This window comes from Equus caballus, chromosome 21 (genome assembly GCF_041296265.1).
Source record: "Equus caballus isolate H_3958 breed thoroughbred chromosome 21, TB-T2T, whole genome shotgun sequence".
Classification (NCBI taxonomy): Eukaryota; Metazoa; Chordata; class Mammalia; order Perissodactyla; family Equidae; genus Equus; species Equus caballus.
This window is the reverse complement of record NC_091704.1, coordinates 55,574,985-55,587,248: the sequence shown is the minus strand read 5'-3', so window position 1 is coordinate 55,587,248 and position 12,264 is coordinate 55,574,985. Positions and strand designations below refer to the sequence as shown.

At 33.8% G+C, this 12,264-nt stretch overlaps 1 non-coding gene across 1 annotated transcript; it reads right to left on the bottom strand.

Moving 5' to 3' along the window:
• Positions 1-8,065: 8,065 nt before the first annotated feature.
• LOC100069644 (UBX domain-containing protein 2A) lies at positions 8,066-9,108 on the bottom strand. Its single transcript, XR_044637.4, has 3 exons — positions 9,079-9,108; positions 8,297-8,842; positions 8,066-8,237 (listed from the first exon to the last, which is right to left on the bottom strand). It is a non-coding gene; the product is annotated as a UBX domain-containing protein 2A (transcript).
• Positions 9,109-12,264: the final 3,156 nt, after the last annotated feature.

Below are 12,264 nucleotides of genomic sequence, written 5' to 3'. Positions count from 1 at the left end.
ATAGGAAATTTGAGTAAACTGTTAAAGCAATTCTTACTGAAGTGTGAGTGAAGAATGTTTCTGTGACTTTTATTCGAAGGCAATTTCTCAAGTCTTGATTAATTATACGATTATCTTCTAATAATATTATTGTTTGTTTTGTTTTCTTTTTTTTTTTTGTGAGGAAGATTTGCCTTGAGCTAACATCTGTGCTGATCTTCCTCTACTTTGTAGTGTGGGATGCCTTCACAGAGTGGCTAATGAGTGGAATAGGTCTGCACTCAAGATCCAGACCCAGGAACCCTGGGCTGCCAAAACAGAGCACACAGAACTTTAACCACTTGGCCACAGGGCTGGCTCCTACTGTGTTTTCTTATTCATGAAAAAGCACATGCTTATTCAAAATATCTTTATATTTTAGGGAAATGGAGAAAAATGTTGAAGAAAACAAATTTGGTCACAATCAGAAGTAATAACATGTACCACTGAAATCTAAAAGGTAGAAAGGCTGTTAAATATATGAATATTAACTATATATTGTTTATTAGAACTTTCCTAAATCTTCCTACCTGGTATTGAATAAGGGTATTGTTTTTACAAATATTCAATATCTAGTTGTGACTGAAGAAGTGTCATTAGACCTTGTAAGGCAACATCTTTGTTCCTGTTATTGAGGGTTCTAGTCAGAGTTGAAGACTTTCCTCCATGGCCTGGAGCTATTGCTGAACTTAATTTTACACACTGCTTGCTCTTTTGAAGTAATATTGCTATTGTCAAGATTATAGCTCATAGAATTACTTTCCCACTGGTTCACTGCTATGATTTTCCCATTTAGAGAAGCATCTGTGAAAAGCACATTGACTTAGGTGATAGCAAAGATGTCTTTGAGTGCTAATGCTCCAAGATCCTAAAGAGCCGTCCAAGAGCGATAGACGATGCTTTAACGTAATCATAATTTTAAAGGATAATAATAAGTATTGGTTACAATGAAGCACTCAATCCTGGCAAACACCTTGGGGCTACAAGACTGGTTTACTCAGATATATTCTACAATTGCTGTTTCCAAACCAGGCTTTGGCGACTCCTAGAGCTGCATTAAAGAGAGTACGAGGGGAATACTAGGTCAGCCTGTCTATAGGCACAAACCTTCAGTCCAATAGTAAAAATGTTAGAACTGGGTGGTTGTGCAAGAAGTTGGAAAATATACAGCTAATGAATTTTTTAATAATAATTTTGGATGAATTGAATTCCACTCTTTCTGGTATCATATTCAATTTCTAGTTTGAAAACAAAAGATAAGTGCCCTGTGTGTGTCAACTGCGTGGCTTGCTTGAAATTCTCTGGATCCATCTGTCTCCACTATGATAGGTATTGAAAACCACAACTCTTGTTTCATAAACAGATGCTTAGATAGCAGATGAAACTGAATACCCATATATATCAGCATTTCCTAATTTATTACAATTAATAAAATTGGAAACTATTTTAGTTTTGGCAATGTTCTGTAGTATTGAAATTATCTACTACGTTTTTTATAAATTTTATATTAATATTAATTTTCTCGTGAGTATTTATGATCTCAAAGCTTTTTACATGCAAATGCAATTTTTAAAACTTACCATAATTATTCTCTTTTTTTTAGTCACAGTATCATACATTGTCAGTGGGAACTCTATTTTAAAAGATATAGTATTATTTCTGTAGCATAAGATGTAAGGGATATCTTGAGTTTTCTGCATCCCAGGTCAAGGAAGCAGCACTCTGAAAGGAATCTAGATATTTTTAAAGGGAAATAGTGTTATTGATGAAAATGTGAGCACTAGAATTCATTTCATATCATTCCACAATACTGATTCCAGGTAGGTTCACTCAATCTCTAGGCCCAGTTATTTACAAAGCTGAAAGCAGTCTCTTTTTGATGGAATGAGTTCACATCAGTAAATCTCTTTTAAATTTAATTTTATAAAATGTTTCACTTTAGTTTCATTTTAATGTAAATAGCTAAATGTTTTTTCTATAATATGTTTATGAAAACTCATATACTCAGTCTCTTGTAAGTTTATATTCTTCTTTTTTATAACCCATATATAACTCACTGATTACCATTCTGTGGTCATTTTATTGACCTTGAAATTTTTCAGTAACACTCTTACCTACTCTTTTATTACTATTTAAAAGAATTTATGACATATTATGTATTTATTCCAAATAATCAAATTAAATAAAGATTTTGACAACAGAAAATGATGTTGAAATTAAATATAGTCTACTTTTCCAGATAATTTGATTTTATAAGTTTATTTCCCTTTTAATGCAGTTTTTCTCATTCTTATATTATCATAATATCAAGTCATTTGCATTAATTCTGCCTAGAAAATAACATATTTCATAACATAATTACTCAATTCAAACAAGCAAGTAGATATTAACACAAGAACAAATTGAATATTATTCATGATTTGATTAACAAAAAAATAATTGCAGAGAATGTTTCTTTTCAGCTATTACTAATCAGTCTGTCTAGTTTTTGAAGGTCAAAAGGAAGAAAATAATAACAGAGAAGTTAGCCAATCAGCCAACTCGGTGACGGGAAACACAAAGGTCAAATATAATTACAAAGTGGCAAGAAAATACCAAGTGGAATTCCAATGTTTGGTTCTTTATGATTAGATTTCTTTGAAACATATATTCACCCATAAGATTAGTGTGTCTGTTAAACAAACAAAAAAAGGATGCAATGTCCACTTGATTAACAGTTGTGTTCACTAATTACATGGGTGTTTCTACCCTGTGGTGGGCAAAAAGTTAAACTATAGGGACAGTATATTAGAACATATTCAGAGATGGCCAAGATGAACGATGGTATCAATGTAAGTTTAAAAGCAAACAAACACTAGCTTGTAGTTAATATATGAATGACAGAGATAAACTGCAATTTCTGGGCAAGGCTGTTTTTTAATAACAATGCATATCAGTCCATCATGAAACACTCGCTACCTTAAAATGAGCAGACCATGCTAAATTTGTGAGCAGATTTCATTAAAAAATATATATTTGGCAAAACAAAAGGCTAACAACCCAGAACGTGAAGAGTACCTGTCCATCATTGTCTAGGGACAATAGACTTCCATTAGAGAGATGTGTCACTGCCTTTTGCTCTGAGCAGAGCTTCACAAAGTATGGTCCACAGGTCAGTGCAGCTCCATGAATTGTCATGGCTCTGCCTCGATAGCTTGAAACTGAGAGCGAGCATTTACATATGTTAATAACAAATGGGGAGAATAATTTACTTTCTGATGACCCTAAAAATGCAAATCCTTGCTTGTGTTTAATATTTTTAATTCCATTTCTCCAGTATTTCACTTTAATTATATTATATAAAAGTATCAGTCTGTAAAGAATAGAGTAAAGAAAATTATTTGTAATATACTCTAGATGAATAGCCCCCAAATTCCTGACTACTGGCCATATTTGCCCTGCCTATGGACTGTTTCATAAATAGAGTTTTATTAGAACACAGCCACAATCACTTGTGTATGTATACATGGTGTTAGTAACAGGAAATCTCTATGAGAGACAATATTTTTGCTATGTTCAAATATTTATGTGTATTAATCCATTTTTAAAAGCATTATGGTTAAGTAGGAATTATTAATATACAATATTTCTGTATGATACAATGAAAACATATTAAATATGTGACAGATTACTACCAGAGTAAACCAATTTCTCAATTTAAGATAGTGGATTGATTAGATTCTTAGACATTTCAATGGAGTTTCTGGGCAGAATTAACAGGTTTTTATGTATTCATATTATTGTATTTGAGAGGTATGCAACATTATTCTACTCCTCCCAAAATACAATGACCTCTTGAAAACGGATTTTAAGACGATTAATCCAGAAGCCATTTATACTTTTAACTAAAAGTCCCAATACATAGCATTGGTGCCACATATGTAATAGATGCTCAAAAATCTGTTGAATATACAAACAATAAATAAATCTATGATATGAAATACAACACAGATACGTAAAATTTCCTGAAAGAGTTAGAAATTGGCAATAGATTGATAAAATCATCTTAAAATTCTTAACTTTATTGCCAATTATGGTACAGGGCTTCCTAATAAAATAAATACTGTATTTAAATATAAGATTTTAAAGAATCTTTTCACCTTACTTGGCATCATTGGGACTTTAAACACTTTCTATTATTTATGTCAGGTGATTTTGGATTTTAATTTAATGTTTAGATATATATCACAATTAACAGTGAATCAAAAGTACTTTTCTAGTGACTTTTAGAAAATGGTCTTATTGAAAGAAGTACCAGAATTCTCTAGGTAATGTCTGTAAAAAATATTTTGCATATTTTTATTTTTGAAGTACTTATAGTACTTAGAGCATGTGTAAGTACTGATGGGAATACAAAGATGAACTAGAACAAAGGCAAACACTCAGATCCTCTTGAGGACTAGGCATAGGACTGGTACACTGTAACTTCCACTTTCTTCTATTTGCCAAAGCACTGCACATAGACAAGTGTAGAATCAGAATATAAGAACACTACACGGTTACATCGCAAGGTCAAAGGTCAGGAATACATGGAAGTAAGGACTGGGTGTCAATGATGCAAACTATCACAGTAGTAAGAATTCAATTTCTTTTGAAAGAAATAGATGTATGATGTAGAGTGAAATAGTAAGAAGTTGAAAAATACTTTTAAAATACAAAGGAATACTCAAAAATTAAATTTCTGTGTTCTATTCACTTATAATTTTTCATATGGAAGATTTAGAAAAGCAAGGTATACTTTGTGTAAGGTGAAATGCTCGGATATTAAGTACTATGCAATCAGTCTTCATGAATGTCTATCAAGACATAGAATACGTTCACTACCGCAGAAATTTTCCTCGTGGTCTTTCCTAGGCAATTCACTCCACCTTTATTTCATTTTGTATTAGACGTATTAGTTAGTTAAATAAGACAAGGAAAAGAAATGAAATGCATAGTTATTAAAAAGGAAGAAATCAAATTCTTTGAATTCTTACAAGATAAGATTGTATTCATAGAAAACTGAAGAATTTACAAGAAAAGTATAAGATAATAAATGAATTTATGTCTCAGGATATAAAATTAATATTCAAAAATAAATTATATCCCTATATTAATAAAAAATTAAAACTTAAATTTAAAAAATACAATTTGAAATCTATAAAATCTTATAAATTAAAGATTTAAATAGCTATCGAAATATAGTAGATCTATGGATGAAGAGATTTAATATTATTAAGACGTCAATACTCCTGAAATCGATCTATTGGTTTAATTTCCCAACTTAACATCAATTAGCTGTGGAGTTTTCATTGATGTCCTTATCAGATTGAGAAAACCTCCTTCTGTTCATAACTTGCTGAGATGTTTAATCAAAAATAGGTATTTTACATTGTCAATCCTTTCCCTGCATCCATTGAAATAATCAAATGATATTCTCTCAATCTATTAATGTTAGGAAACAGTAATATTGGATGAAAAACTATTCTTGCAGCCTTGGTATAAACCTCACATGATGACACTGTGTTTTCTTTTTCTTGTAATGAAAGATTTGATTTGCCAATATTTTAATGACTTTACATCTGTTTTCATAAAACACACTGTTCTGTAATTTTCCTTATTTTTTCTTCTTTTGGCAATATCATTGTCTGGTTTTGCTATCAGAGTTGTAGTGGCCTCCTGAAATGACTTGGGAAGTCTCTGCTCCTTCTCTGCTTTCTGAAAAAGTTTAAACTTGATTGGTATTCTTTATTCCTTAACTGTCTGATTTAACCAATCAATGAAGCAATCCAAAACTGATGTTATACTGCAGGAAGTTATTTATGAATTAAATGTTTAGATAGACAAAGGAGTATTTAAGTTGCCCTTTCTTCTTGGATGGATGTTGGTTGCGTCTTTAAAGGTAATTTTCTTTTCCATTTTTTATTCAAATTTGTTGGCATAAAATTCCCCAAAATATCCACTGGTTATCATTTTAATATCTGTGACATATGTAGTGGTGGCTCCTCTTTAATTCCTGATATCAGTAATCTATGTTTTTTTCTTTTCCTTTTTTCTTCATCATTCTGGGCTAGGGGTTCATGAATTTTACTGATATTTCTGGAGAAACAACTTCTCACTTTAGTGATTCTTTCATTTATGGATTCTCTCTTTCTTGTTTGTCTTCTATATCATTGCTTTATGCTGTTATTGGTTTTTTCCCTTTTTCTTCTTACTGTCAGCTTACTTGTTCTTTTTCTAGCTTCTTTTCATCATGTTCTTGGGCGCTTTGTCATAAGATGCACACAATTTAGTATTGACTCTTCTTAGTTAACTGACCCTTTTAAGCATATTAAATACCTTCCTTATATTCTTGAGTTAAACTTTTCTTCATTTAAGAACATCAACAACAGCTTTTTTGTGCTTAATTGATGCACGGTAAACATATGTGCATCCTCTCATTTTCAACCTATTTGTGTCTTTATATTTACAGAATGTTTCTTGTAAGTGGCATATGGTTGAATCTTGCTTTTTTTATCCAGTCTTACAATGTCTCCCTTTTAATTGGAGTGCTTAGTCTGTTTACATGCAATGTAAATTATTGATATGTGTGCATTCAGTTCTAATATTCTGCTTTTTGATTTTGAGTTGTCTCATCCTTTTTTGACTTGTCTCAGCCTTGTTCCTCCACTGTTCTCTCCTTAAATTGTGGGTGGAATCAAGTAATTTTTCTACAGTTTTATTTTAGCTTGCCTTACATCCTTCTTTTTAATTCTCATATGTGCATGTATGTGTATATGTTTGTGTTTTGCATTAGAGAATGCAATATTGATCTTCAACTTTGAACATTCTGTTTAAAATATTTTAATGTTTCATAAAAATTTAAGTATTCTATCACAATATGTTTCTAAAAAAGTTATCTTCCAACCTGTTTTGTTTTTGTATATTTGACTTCTACATATGCCATAAGAACTCTTGTTATAGTCTGAATTGTGTCCCCCTAAAACTGATATGTTCAAGCCTTAACCAGTGATATGACAGTATTTTGAGATAAAGCCTTTAAAGAGGTAGTCAGTGTTAAATGAGGTTGTTAGGGTAGGACACTAATCTAAGATAATCAGTGTCCCTATAAAAAGATGAAGAGATACCAAGGATGTGCACACATAGAGGAAAGGCCATGTGAGGACACGCTGAAAAGGCAGCCATGTGCGAGCTAAGGAGAGAGGCCTCAGGAGAAACCATCCCTGCTGGAACCTTGGTCTTGAACTTCCAGCCTCCAGAATTGTGAGAAAAGAAGTTTCTGTTGTCTAAGCCACTCAGTGTTTGGTATTATGTTATAGCATCCCTAGAATACTAATATACTTATGTTTCTTTATTATTTTTTGATATTTTAATAAACTACAAAATGTTATTCTTAAATTAAAATACTTAGAGACAGTTGCCAAATTAACATTTGAGTATATCTTGACATTAGAGAATAAAAATTGAATGTGCTGTGAAGTTTAGGCATAGTTAAGGTGAAGACAAAGTCTTGCAGCCTGCTGCTTATATCTCAGTAATAAAATAATGACTGATGCTTTTAACTTGCAATATAGAAGTTTTAAAAATATTGCTGTTTTGAAATCTGAGACAGCTAACATTTTAATAAATCACTGCTGTGTGGGAAGGTAATGGATACTCCTTGAATGAATAATGCTTCAAACATATTTGCTAATATATGTAATATTAAGATTCTTGATTATGTAGCTATTATAATATACCTTATGTTGATTAATTGGTATTTGAAAATAAGTACATTCTTCCCTCTGAGCAATGTTTTGGAGAAAATGCATTGGATTCCAGGAACACAGCTCCAGTCATATTTTACTCTGCTAATTTGTATTTATTTTTAGCAATCTCATCTGGAGACTAAAATAGGACTTAGACCAAAAGTCCAGTGAATATGACTTTACTCCATTTTGGTCTGCTTGTTCACTTACAATCATTATTTCCCTGCAAATTTTCCACTTAGTCTATTAAAAATTAAGGCAATGGAAGTTCTCTAAAATGTTTAGCTCTTTTTTTGGAGTCTCCGGGTGATTGCAGCCTTGTGCAAATCTGCTTCTTCCAATGTGAATGTTTCATGTAGTAACTTGAGGAAAGGAAATGCTGCTGCCAGAGGAAGGGAGAACTTCTTTGAGATCCTTAGTATTTTCCAATGAAGTATTTGATGTGGCTTACCCAAAATTTGTAGGATGCAGCTCAAGCAGCGTTTAGAGGGACATGAATAGCTATAAATGCCTGTGGGAAATATGAAATTTCTAGATGATCTTTTTCTAATTGGCTAACAAGATTTGTATTTTAGTGAAGTGTTCCAGACTATTTAGTGGGACAACAGACAGAGTATCTTTATTCTCATCCTCAATACTCTTTGCTTTAGAAAAATTTTTGGTGTGGTGCTTTTCAGTCTGTGATCCTGTCCTGAGAAGGGCTGCAATATAGGCTTCATTGACATACCTACTTCATGTTCCTCATCTTCAGCCTTAATATCCACCTCTTCTTAATCAAAAATCCCATGTAACTCTAAAGGTAATTCCTCTTTTTGATGGAGTTCAGAAACCGCTGACTTGAGTCATCAGAATAACTTCTGAAATCATTAGACTCTTAGAATTCATTTTTCCATAATCTTTTATACTGACATTTACCTGTTCTTTTCCGTGGATGACAAGCAGTTAGCACCAATCTTCTGAGCTTCTTTCAATGGCTGTTAACAAAATATTCAATTTGTTTGTAGATTATCACTAAGAGAGTGGTTGTCAGATCCTGTTTCACAGATCCATTCTTTTTTCAGACCCATCCATTATTTTTGTTCCTTTTCTCCTAAAAGCCTGAGTGTGTGGTTGTATATCCTACTTGTAAGTCCTTCTAATTCTTCTATGTGAGCTGCTGCCACAGCATGGCAACTGATAGGTGATGTGGTTCCGCGACTGGGAAATGAACGTGAACCCAGGCCGCCAAAGCGGTGAGAGTGCTGAACTGTATCCACTAGATTATCAGGGCTGGCTCTCAAACCCATTCATTCTTGATACTTTCAAGATTATCTATATCTTTCATTCGCTTTTGTCTTATTCTGGGAGCCATGGCCTCATCTTCAATTTCTTCAGGGGACCTAAGTCCCTGCTACAGCTTTCAACCCGCTCAACCTGGCTCCACAGCCACTTCACTGGAACCCTGCCACGGGGAATGTGATGCCCTGAACCCTTGTTATTCTTTTTTTTTTCTTTAATTTAGAAAATTTAATGATATATTTGTATAAAAATAGGAATTTTTGAGAAGTTCTTTTATTTAGTATTCTATTTATTCTATTCTTTATATCTTTCTGCTTCAAACCATATAACTGTTTTTCAGCGTTTTTTGGTAGTGTAATTTTGCAGGAGATGAATTCTTTAAGATTTTTTTTCTGTTATTTAGTTTATCTCTATTTTTAAAACTATATTTTATAGGAAATAGACTTCCAGATTTTTTTCTTTTAGCTCTTTAAATATTTAATTTCACTGTCTTCTGATTTCCATTGTTTCTGTGAGAATTCAGCTATCATTGTACTGTCAATTCATTCCATGTCTGTATTTGCCCATGCTTCTTTTAAAATTTTTCCTTGTCTTTAGTTTTCAGTAGTTTGATTACAGTGTACCTGGCTGAGTTTTTATTTGTATTTATGACACTTCAGATTCTCCAAATTTCTTGGACCGTGGGATTTTTTTGGTTTGTTTTCAAACATTTATAAAATTCTCAACCTAATCACTTAACATATTTGTTGTGACCTATTCTTTCTTTTTTTTTCTCCTTCTGGGTCTCCACTACTTGTGTATTTCAATGTTTTGATATTATTCCATGGGTTTTAAATTATCCATTTCTTTTTTTCTCACTTTTTGTGCTTAAGATAATTTCTATTGTCACGTCTTCAATTTTACTAATTCTTTCCTCTGTTTTGTCTATTCTGGCCATACCATATCAATCTATTTTGGAGTAGCATGGGGTTTCGATTTTTTGGTTACTTCATTTATGTTCAGTGAACCATAGATTTGAAAATCCTCTAGTGATAGACTGCTGCTGCTTTCTGCTTAGTATGAAGGCTGGAATGCTTGAGGCTTTCTCTCCGTGTTTTCTTGCCCCACTGTCAGCTTTTAGCAGGCCCAGGAAGACTTTGTGAAGATGAGTTCCTCCCTCTGCTTTTGTTCTTCTCTGGCAGTAGGGCGTTGCTTGCTACTTAATGTAAGACTCACAGTGGGGAAAAGATGTTTTAGTTTCCCTGCTTCCAGTGCAACCTGAAGCTGGCCCTGTATCCTTGAGCCTCAGTCTTGGGCTTTCTCAGCATTCCTACCCCTCCATGGCAAACAATCACTTCCTCCTACTCAGTGCAAGCTCCTGAACCAAAAGAAATTGTCTGGGTACCCTCTGAATTGTGGCAAGTGTTTGCCTCATAGCAGTGCACAGCCAGAGATGGGTGTGCTTCCTCCTCAGTCTTTAGGGGCAGATAGCTTAATGACAAGAATTTAAAGAGTCTGTGATAGGTAAATTTTCTATACTCCCCATAGCAGCAGAGAGCTTTCGTCTTGGGTCAGTGCAGTCTTTCTGCCCGCCTCCCAGTAGTAGCCAGGCTTGGCCTTTTATTGACGTATAGGTTTGGGGATACTGCTCATTTTTTCTGTCTTTCCCCCCATGACAGATAGTTTTTGCGTCATGGGCAGTGAGGGAACTGAGGCAGATGAGTTTGCGTTTTCTCCCCCAGGAGCAGAGAGCTTCTCTCATCACATCAAGGCCCAGGGCGCTGGTGGATGGTTTTCCAGCACACTGCTCTGGACAGCCAACTACGACCTTGTAGTCATGCAGGGCTTGGTAAATAGGCAGGTTGCTTTACGTTCTCCTCCACTCTCACTGACTGGCAGGCTGTGCATCCTGCACAGTTGGTATTTCCATCCTCTCTGTTCTTAGTCCCTCTCAGGAATAGTTGACAGGTGAAAAGTGTTGACAAGTGGAGGAAAGTCTTCTCTTATGTCTGGGGTTTTCAAGGAATTCAAGTTATCATGCTAGCCCATGATTGGCATTTGATAATTCATTAAAATATAAGCTGTTTTCATCTAACTTAATTTTATGGTAGCTAAGTCTATGTCCCATTGTTATGTCTTAGGAGAAACAGTCTACCTGTCTTATCCCTTCTCAGAAAGACATGTTACCAGCTGGAATTTTTTTCACCAGATAGCATTTTGACCTTACTGTTGTGCTGAAGATAAGCCTGTCCTCATTTTTAAAGTGATGAAGTTTTGTTGCTGCTATGTTTTATGCGAAAAAAAAGAAATCTCACTTTCAATTTTAAAACATAATTTTAGAAAGATGTATGGTGCTAACATATAAAATTTGCCTGGCTTGCACCTTTGCTAATGGGTGTTTTAGCCACAGTTTTGTTCTCATTCTACCTCATAGTTGCATAAAAATACAGATGTTTGGCTCAGTTTCATGCAAAAAACAATCAGAATTTGATAAATTAGAAGCCCACTCTATTTAGCATGTGACTATTCTTGGTCAAGTCAATCAGGTTATGTATCTCCAAAGAGCTACAATATAGAGAGACAGAAGAACAAACGCAGAATTGTTTTCTGTCTGAGAAAACATTTCTTGTAGGCATGTACAAACAGACACACGGGTGTGCAAACAGCTCCACCTTCTCCCTAGATCCTTCATTTCTCCACCTTTTTTGTCATCATTTATTACAGAGAAACACTTTTGGGACTTCACGTACTTTTTCCCAAGGAGTTTCCAGTTAATCTCAGATATTTCCTGGGGCTGGGGGGTAATCTATTGGTAATGGATATTCGTTCTGTGACAATGTGGGGTAATTAGAAGTCTTTATAAGAGGACTTTAGCCTAGTTTTTTTTTTCAGATCCTACAACATCTTCTTTATTATTATTAAAGTAGATGGTTAAAGTGTGTGGATCATTAAACTTTGAATTCAAACTAAAGAACAGAAATAACTTAGGTTTTAAGGGCCAGTATTAGGGCACTTAAGAAGAGAATGTCCTTTTTGACTTTGCAGAGCCAAAATGCTTGACTAAATGGATGATAAACAGATGACTTTGACTATTTATAGCAGTTTTGCAAAAAACCTCAAAGTAGTTATGCTACCTGTAATAATGAAAATGACAATCTTTTCAGCTACAGGCTTATTTCAAATAATAGTAATTTGTAAGTGTTCTTTCAAGGAGAACTAATAA